We start from the raw sequence: 9,396 nt of genomic DNA on the forward strand, positions 1-9,396 counted from the left end.
GAAAATCACGTGAAGCGTGATTTTAATAGCCGATAGCATTTACAATTTTACTGATTTAAAAGGAACTTTGCTGTACTAGTATGCTGGAGTAAAGTTCATAAATGGTCGTTCTTTCCCATAGTAATTTCTAAAACTATGTTGGGGGGACTCTGTGTGCCTCTAGGGGGGTTCGGGGGCATGCTCCCCCGCAAGAAAATTTTGGACATTTTAAGGTTAAATGCATCAATCTCGTGCTCTCTGAGGGATCGAAATTAGGAGCTTCAACCCATGAACTGCTCGTTGAACAAAGAAAAAACATTAATTTTACAATAAAGAGGGCTCAAACATCTTTTTAGTTATGAGAGTCAGTCTGCATTACATTATCAATGGTGTTTTAGGATGCCGAACAATTATTATAATAATGTAATAATGATCTATAATTATTCCTATGACGTACTGTAAAATCCATTTATAGCCTTGTACTATGTAAATGAAAATGAGTATATTAAAAGTATATTTTAACTTTCATTACACTATAATATAGGAAAATTAAAATACGTTTGTCCTAATTTCTTCACTTGCAAAAAATAAACCCTTGAGCTTTTATTTAGGAGAAAACACCAGCAGCCTGACCATGCGATCGCGTGAGCAAAGTAATCACGCAGCACAAACTGAATGCTATTCTAATGTCAGTTATTATAATGGCGCAACGCCATATATATTCATGGTTACAATATTAGTTCGTTGGCAAAATATAATGCTAGACACCTTAATGTTAGGTTTTACATCTTTACATATCTGTGTTGGGAAAAGGGAGAAGAGAGAGTTCGGCAAGGCGGATTCGAACTCGCGTTCAGCGCATAAAAAAGCTGCTTTCAAGTACTTCACGCCCTACGACCTAACGTTACGCCACTGAGGCTGTTTCAAGATGGGTGTCGTTTTGCTGTAAAGACAGGCACTTAGTGCAAATATATGCTCCGTTATAGAAAATGTAAAAAAAAAAAAAATGTTTTCTTCCCTTAGCTTGGGCCATGGCGAACTTCCAATAAATACATTTTATCAGACCGGGCCGGCCCTCGCGGCACTACCAGCCCACCGGGAAATCTTCCAACTCTCCCGATTGCCACTCTGCTACTGGTAGTCATTTATCTTGTCAGTGTGCTTGTTTTAACAAGAGAAAAAGTCGACTTTCACTAATAACACTAAACAGTCACATACCAATATATCCATATAAAGACGTTGTTCTGTAGGTTAGTCGTCGTCTTTATCAACTAGCTCGCTCTGGCTCGAATATGTAAGGCTTGATGGACAAGTCTTCTGTTGTTGACATTTTATTAAAGTGTGAATAAAAATGTTCTTTGAAGGTATCGTATATAATCGTATATCTCTAATCAAACTACAATAATGGCCGAACGTGGGGAGTTGAACTGACCGTGAACTCATCGACCTGGAGAGCGGGCGGGGTATGACACATCTCCTTTTTATTTAAAGGGGACGTTTTGAAACGGCTCGCTCAAAGACGCACATCAGAAAAGGGGTAGAAAAGGGGCCTGTGGAGCTATAAGAATGAGGAATTCAGACCCAAGCATTGCAGTTATGTTTTATATAGACCACAACGGTATGATTTATATGTAAAAATGAATGATTTAAAAGCATGATATGTACCCTGTAATAACGATCGATGGGATGTTTAAACCCGTCCTGATTAGTAAATGTAGAGTGTGTCCACGATTGTGTGTGGGACCATGTACATGCTGTGTTAGATCAAAAGTTTTTAAAACAGTTTTGATTTCTTTTGCCATATTGTTTTCTGCATTATCTATGAGAATGTTAAAATCTCCAGCAATGGCAAAACAGTCAAACTCAGAGGCAATCACTGATAACAGTTCAGTAAAGTCCTCAGCAAAGGCTGGAGAGTATTTTGGAGGCCTGTAAACAATGATAAGTAAAATACGTGGAGCACCTTTTTAACACAATACCCAGATATTCAAAAGAGGGGTAATTCCCAAATGATATTTGCTTACATTGATAAACATCTTTAAAAAGAACAGCTAAGCCCCCGCCTCTCTTAGCCGCTCTGCAGACACTCATATAAGTAAAATTTGGAGGGGATGTTTCGCTTAGGACCGTTGCACTACAGCTGTCTTCTAGCCAAGTTTCAGTTAGAAACATGAAGTCCAGGTTGTATGTGTTTATTAAGTCATTGACTAGAAGTGATTTTTTTTTAATGGAGCGGATGTTTAAAAGTGCTAACTTAATAGTCTTACTTTTTGTCCCCACAGCAGTCTTAGTTTGGCGTGTAATAGGCACCAGATTAGATGGGTTTGCTGTACGGCTGTTGGAGGCCTTAGATTTTCCATCATATAAATGAACAGCAATAGAGAAAGATTCAGGCACACTGGGTTCCCGCTTGTTCTGTAAACATTTGATAAAGTTATTGTTTTCATAGCGAGGACCCGAAGTATATCACTTAGAGCTGGTATCAGTTGTTTTTGGTTCACCTCGAGCCGATGGAGGAGGGTGTGAGCCCTGGCGCTGTGGCAGAGGCCGAAGAACTCTCGGAGGAGGAGGGGGAGGGCGAGCTGGGCCCGCAGGCTTTGGTGGTTGTGGGGCCTGCCGTTTTTTGGTTGGTATCTGGGGGCTTGCAGCAAAAGAGTGTGATAGTTTGGTTCCAGCAGACACCAGTTGTTCCATTTTCTCTGAGAAGCATAGAAGTGGAGATGCTGGAGAGACGGATAACGTGTCAGGTAAGATGGGCTGTTGCTCTGGTGTTATTGGAGAGTGTAAAATGCTGTCCTGGTTTCCCTCACTGTTTTCCAGAAAGTCGTCCTTGGGTGGTGAATCTGGGAGCAGTTCTGATATGTCATAGTCTGACTGTGGTGAGCTCTGTGGGCAGGGCTCTGCTGAGATTGTATCCGTGAGCAGAGGTTGTTGTTGTGGCTGAGTGGTGTTATCATTGTCCTTGTGTGATGTGGCAGCAATATGTCCATTCAGGTGCTGAAGTGAAGTCCTGTGGTCGTTCATACTGGTTGAATGGATTGCAAAAGCACGGAGCAGTAAGCAGGAGCGTCCGAACAGTAGCTGAGCAGGAAGTGAAGACACAAGGCGTAGACCACCTTGTCAGCTGATGTACGGTATTGCTGCGGTATTGTCTGATTGGACTAGTAAGTATTGGTTCTTGAGCAATGCATGGAACGGTGCCGAAACATACTGCCAGAAACTCGAGGCAATCGACATGCCAAAGAAGTGCACAATGATCTTCGTCAAACAAAACAACAATTCATCAACATCTAAAGCTCTGTTAATTCTCAATAAGTACTTCTGTTGATGGATGACAGAAATAAAATCTGGTTAGTAATTAGTGAATCCTGTAATAATGCTGTTTGTGGAGTTAAATGATTGACTTAATGTCTTTTTTTATCTTCAGTTGATTTCATCTAAATCTGTGGCTGGAATTCAGTTGTAGTTCTTGTGTTTCTGCTCATCTCTTTTCTGTCATTGTTGTTTCTCTTTTATTCATTGATTCTGCTTATTAACAGCAAGTGTTCAATTGATCAATTATAAAGTAATGAACAATTTATCTCAAATTTATTTGCTGACTTTGTGGTTACCATTGTGCTGAAGAGTAGATCCTGTGATTCAGTCTATGTTAAGCTGAGAAACATTGATGTTAGGCTGCATATTTCCTTTATTTCAAGGCAGTAACTGTGTAGTTACTGCATAAGTTGTTTGCTGAGTACTTTAGCACATACATATGTTCCCTTTTGAAACAGTATCTTACATTAATTCTCCGTCTTCTCCGCCGCCTGAGGTGTCTTCACTGCCCTGGCCGCCGCCTGCGCATCCTGTTCTGCCCTGGCTACCTGTGCATCCTGCCCTGGCCACCTGTGCATCCTGCTCCACCATGGTCTCTGCCTCATCCTGCTCCGCCCTGGTCATCTGCAGTTCCTGCTCCACCCTGGTCACCCACGTTTCACGACCCAGGAGGTTCGCCACTTCAATGCCCTGGTCATGTCTCCTGCATGGACCTGGCCCTCCATCCCTCCCCAAGACCTCCTCCGCTTTACCACTCTCCTGAAACCAGTCATGGTGTGGGTTGTGTCTTGTTCCTTGTTTTTGTCTGTCATGTGATTCCCTGCTTATCATTTGTCTTGTTTATTGTCGGATCCTTTCCATGTGTTTCTGATCAGCCACACCCCTGTGTTATCTTTAGCTTGTTTGCCTGTGTATTTATGCCTCTGTTCTTCAGTTGTTGGTTGGTCAGTCGATGTTGCCTGGAGCTGTGTTCCATATTCCATGGTCTGAGTTTCTTTGTTTGTCGTTTAACCTGGATTTCCTGTTTGTTTAGTTAAAGTGACTAGCAGTTTGAGCACCATTTTATCTAGTACATTATAAGTTGTTGCACCAATTAAATTAAAAAAGGTTAGAGAGAAAACTAAAGCACCATGGTTATCAAAAGAGAAACTTGTAACTTAGAGCGTAAATGAAAACAAACCAATTTAGAGGTCTTTAGAATCACATGGAAAGACAGTATGTCACGTTATAAAAAGGCTCTAAAAGCAACAGCATCTCCGCAAACTAATAGAAAATAACCAAAATAAGATTTTTATTTAACACTGTTGCTAGACTAACAAATTAACAGACATCACCTGAGCAAAAATATTCCTTTACAGTGTAGTAGTGATGATTTTATGAATTTCTTCACTGAGAAAATAGAAAGCATCAGAAACACAATTGTAAATGTACAATCTTTTATGGTGTCTTATGATTCAGCCACAACATGTTTATTCGATCCAAAACCCTCTAAACTAATGAAAGAAGTGTTACTTGTAGTGAAAGAGTCTCTTCTCAATATTTTTGACTCGTCTTTATCTTTAGGTCATGTTCCAAGAACATTCAAGCTGGCAGAAATTAAACCTCTCATTAAAAGGATACTCCATGAAAATTCTGTCATCATTTACTCACCCTCAAGTTGTTTCAAACCTGTATGAATTTCTTTCTTCTGATGAACACAAATGAAAATATTTTGAAGAACGATTGGAACGTTGGCACCATTGACTTCCATAGCATTTTTTTTTCTACTAAGGAAGTCAATCGTGCCAAACAACTGTTTGGTTCAAATCATTCTTCAAAATATATTCAATTTTTGGGTGGAGTATCCCTTTAAGAAACTTGTATCCAAAGAGCCTAGCAAATTACAGACCCATATAAAATCTTCCATTTATGTTTAAAGTACTAGAAAAAGTTGTGTCCGCCTAAAAGTGCTCTTTCTTGCAAGAAAATAATATCTAATAAAAATTTCAGTCAGGATTCGGACCGCATCATAGCACAAACACTGCACTACAATGTAAAAAAAAAAAAATCCGTAAAACTATGGTACAATGTAGCATATAAATTTGAAGGATTTTTCCGTTTTTGTCTTTTACAGGTCATTTACCCGTATTTTGAATTATGCGTTTCATTGTGGGAACAATAACCTGACGGCGCGAAAAGTTTTAGACGCAACCGCCATTACAGATGACCGTGGCCAAAGTTGTTTATTAAAGTCGGATTTCGGGTGTGTGGAAGCCATTCTGACACTTCTGTGGTATACGACATTTATGTTCAAATAAGCTGTTAACGCAACGTTATTTAACTGTTAGTTGCCATCTGACATGTTGGGCAAATTAACCGGAGCTGTCGCGTTTATCATTTTATGCATATCGTCACACATTAAACGATTTAGTTTACACTCGTGGAGGTTCCCTGATATATGTGTTATAGGGTGTCCTTGTTGTACTTTGGTTTAACGAGCTAATCCGTTAACCTGTTGTGATAAAATGCAGTAACGTTGGTGTTTTGGGAGAAATTTAATGCCTTCAAACAAAAGCTACCAGAGGAATCGTCAAGAAAAGTAAAGGCCGTCAAGACTTACTTGATTTAAAAGGCATGAAGATACAACGTGAAGATATTGTGTGTGAAGATGCAGTAACAGCTGGATCAAGGAAAACACCAGCACCTTTTCTGCCAGATGAGGTAAGTTAACGTTATGTTTACGTTAAACTTGTTTTTGTTTTAGACGACACGACTTTTAAAACTAAAATATTGACCATGAAATATTAATTTACATTTAACATGACTGCTATTATCTACTCTTCTGCCTGTAACGTTAGTCATTCTTAACCAGATCTCTCCTCGAGTTTGTTTCATAGTGTTTCTGTTGTTTTATCTATTGACAGGAATTTGCTGCTGTAGTTTGCATCCCAAGCACCACCTGCTTGCTGCCTAGGGGTTTGTATTTTGTTTTATTCGAATTTTTTTATTATTAATAATAACTATGAGTGTTCAATACTGCCAACACACATTTAAATTTAAAGTCTGAGGAAGAATGTTGATTAAAAAAAGGTGTGGTTGCTGAATACCCCCTTCAAAGATGTTTGCTTACATGGTCAGTAGAAATGCAAATTGTATAGGGAAGATTTAAACAACTATTTTTAGTTGTCCTATTTTATTATTATTTTTATTTTTTTAAATTATTTTTAATTTTTATTATTTTTTATTATTTTTATTATTTTTTTTTAGTTTTTATTTTAGTTTTTATTTTAGTTGTGTATTTTTAGTTTTTAGTTAAACAACTATTGTTAGTTGAACTATTTTATAGTTCACTTAAAATGAAAATTCTGTAATCATTTACTCACCCTCAAGTTGTTTCAAAGTTCAAACCTGTGTGAATTTTTCTTCTGCTGAACACAAAGATATTTTGAAGAATGTTGGTAACCAAGCCATTAACTGGAGCCATTGACTTCCATTTTTTTTCCCTACTATGGAAGTCAATGGCTCCAGTTAGTGTTTGGTTACCAACATTCTTCAAAATATCTTTGTGTTCAGCAGAAGAAAAATTCATACAGGTTTGAAACAATTTGAGGGTGAGTAAATGATGACAGAATTTTCATTTTAAAGTGAACTACCCCTTTAAAGCTAGGGTATACGATTTCAAAGATTGTTCATTATTAATATCCTCGTTTAGATGCTGGTTATGGTTATATAGTACAATCCTAACAATATGAATAGAAAAAAGAACGAAAAAAATCCATTCACTCTATTGGCTGGACAGCCGCAGAAAAGTTGACCAATGTAAGCTGTGCGGCCGCACAGCTTATATTGGTCAACTGCTCTCATCCAATCACCAGCTCCACTTGAAACTCCGCCTGGCGCTCGCGTCTCCAACCCAACCGCACCCGCCCCCGCCCCCCTCCGTGCGTGAGCAAACAGCTGACAGACTGTCTATGGTAGCTAGCTAGTAGCGTCAGATCAGCAATGGATAAAGCAATGTATAAAAATATAAACGACAACAGCAAGCGGCCCCTGCTTACCTCTACTGTAAAGTTTGGACGCAAGAGAAAGTCTGTGGAGGAAAGATCAGAGATTAAAAAGAAATGTGAAGAACGCCGGACTCTAAGTAGGATAAATATAGCGTCCTTCATTGACCATTGGAGAAAGCTTCAGGGAGATCTGGGGCTGAAAACGACGCTGACACGGATGACTTTTTGTTGAGCAGGTAAACATTTATTTATTCTTTTATGGTGTGACGTGTTACGTGGCTTTTTATCAGTTTGACAACTTGCTCATGCTGCCGGTCGGCATTGGAATGTTAGCCGTTTAGCATCGCCGATCGCGGTTCAAAGTAATTATATTTCTTGTTCGAGGTTTCTGTTCAAGCCGATCGGAATTTGAACAAGATGCGCTGCGTGCTGCAATAACAATTACTGAAAACCTTAGCAATACTAGTAGTATTATAATGGTGGTGGGGAGTTTAGAACATTTCATGTGTTGCTAATCTTGCGTTGACGTGAACTCAAACGTGACATACGTCAGGGATCAGGTAGCACAGAGGGGAGGGGGGTGTGTGTGTGGAGGGGCGGGATGAGTTTTTTAAAACTTCCCTACCGTCTCGACCGATTTTTAATATCGTATACCATAGCTTTAAAGCGGCTTTCTGAAGTGATAGTGTAATGTAATATCTTTATTAATGTAATATCATTTTGTAATACTTTTTTTTTTTTTTTTTTTTTTTTAAGGTGGTGGACATTCAGGATTGCTGTCATTCAAGAAGTTATTACTGACCACATCTCTACCCCATTGAGGCAGTGATCGAGCTACAAAATACCTGAAGAAACGGGCACTTATTCGGGAGTTCATTTAAAGGTAAGCAACACATCATGGCTGATTATGTATAGTTGATAATTTAACGAATGTAAAATACGGTACAATTGTTTTTCAACCTCAACCTGGTCTGCATGATACCGTGTAGTTAATTTTCCTTCGTTTAATTTCTTGTGTAGCTAAAATATATCTTTTTTTCTTCATATCCAATGTTTCTGTGCAGAAATCCTGAACGAAGGTCGAAATGGCTGACATGAAGGAAACCAAACGTATTACATTTCTTCAAGACTACTGAAGTCCCTGTATGAAAAACTTTGAAAAGCATGTAAAGTTTTACCTTTTGTCAAATCTGAAAACGGAACTTTAACTGAACATACCGATCACTCCTTCATTAGGTGATAGACAGGGATCGGCACATCCTCATCAAACAGATCCTGGATAATCTACCTGATGAACATCTACGTCCAGCCCTGAATCATCTACCTGTGTCGGCACGGAGAGAACAACGGCAACCCGGTGGGACAGCTGGGCCGTGATAAAGGCCTCTCGCCGCGAGACAGACAGGTACGGTTAACCGTAGACGGAACCATTACAGTACACGGTAACTAAATTAGAAACATCATGATGGATAGGCCGCACACTGTTAGTTTTTGGTGGCTAAACCCAAGTCTGCAGTCCTACCAGGACCTGGTCCAATCAGTCTGGTGGCTCTGAAGAATTTACTACAGATTTCTTGGTGAGTGATGAGTTCTCCCCACCTAGAATCTTTGTTTTCTTTGTTTTGATACGTTCTGTATGTCAATACAGTATGTCCTGGCCGCACAAAATAGTGTTTTGTATTTCTTTTTACATCTTACCTGAATACAAGAAGAGTCCCCCCCTGCCCAATCCATGTTCCTCTGAAAAACCTTTTCCCCTCACACATTTTAAAATAATATTTTCAGTGGATGCAATTGTTGTAATGTTAACAAATTGTCGTGAATTAGCAGACTTGAAACAATTTAGAGATGAGAAACAGAAAGTGTCCTGTTTTTTTACAATAAATATATAATTAAATTACAGAAAGTGTCCAGTCTTTTACTATAGATATACCATTAAATAACAGAAAATTTCTGTTTTATTTACAGTGGGCACACTGTGAATTAACAGAAAATGTCCGTTTTTTTAATTATGGGACAAAGTCCGGGTAATGAGCTGCCAGTACTTTTTCTGTTATTTTACGGATTTATTTCTTAGAGTGAAATGACAAATGATTCACTTTTAGCTTCTGACAAA

The 9,396-nt window shown here is 38.9% G+C and overlaps 1 long non-coding RNA gene across 1 annotated transcript; it reads left to right on the forward strand.

Annotated features, from left to right (window-relative positions):
• Positions 1 to 8,354: 8,354 nt before the first annotated feature.
• On the forward strand, positions 8,355 to 8,801 carry LOC120477873 (uncharacterized). The gene is made up of 3 exons (XR_016145854.1): positions 8,355 to 8,423; positions 8,517 to 8,685; positions 8,769 to 8,801. It is a non-coding gene; the product is annotated as an uncharacterized LOC120477873 (long non-coding RNA).
• The last annotated feature ends 595 nt before the right edge of the window (positions 8,802 to 9,396 follow it).

The sequence above is a fragment of the Pimephales promelas genome, chromosome 12 (genome assembly GCF_988280905.1).
Source record: "Pimephales promelas chromosome 12, fPimPro1.hap1.1, whole genome shotgun sequence".
Classification (NCBI taxonomy): domain Eukaryota; kingdom Metazoa; phylum Chordata; class Actinopteri; order Cypriniformes; family Leuciscidae; genus Pimephales; species Pimephales promelas.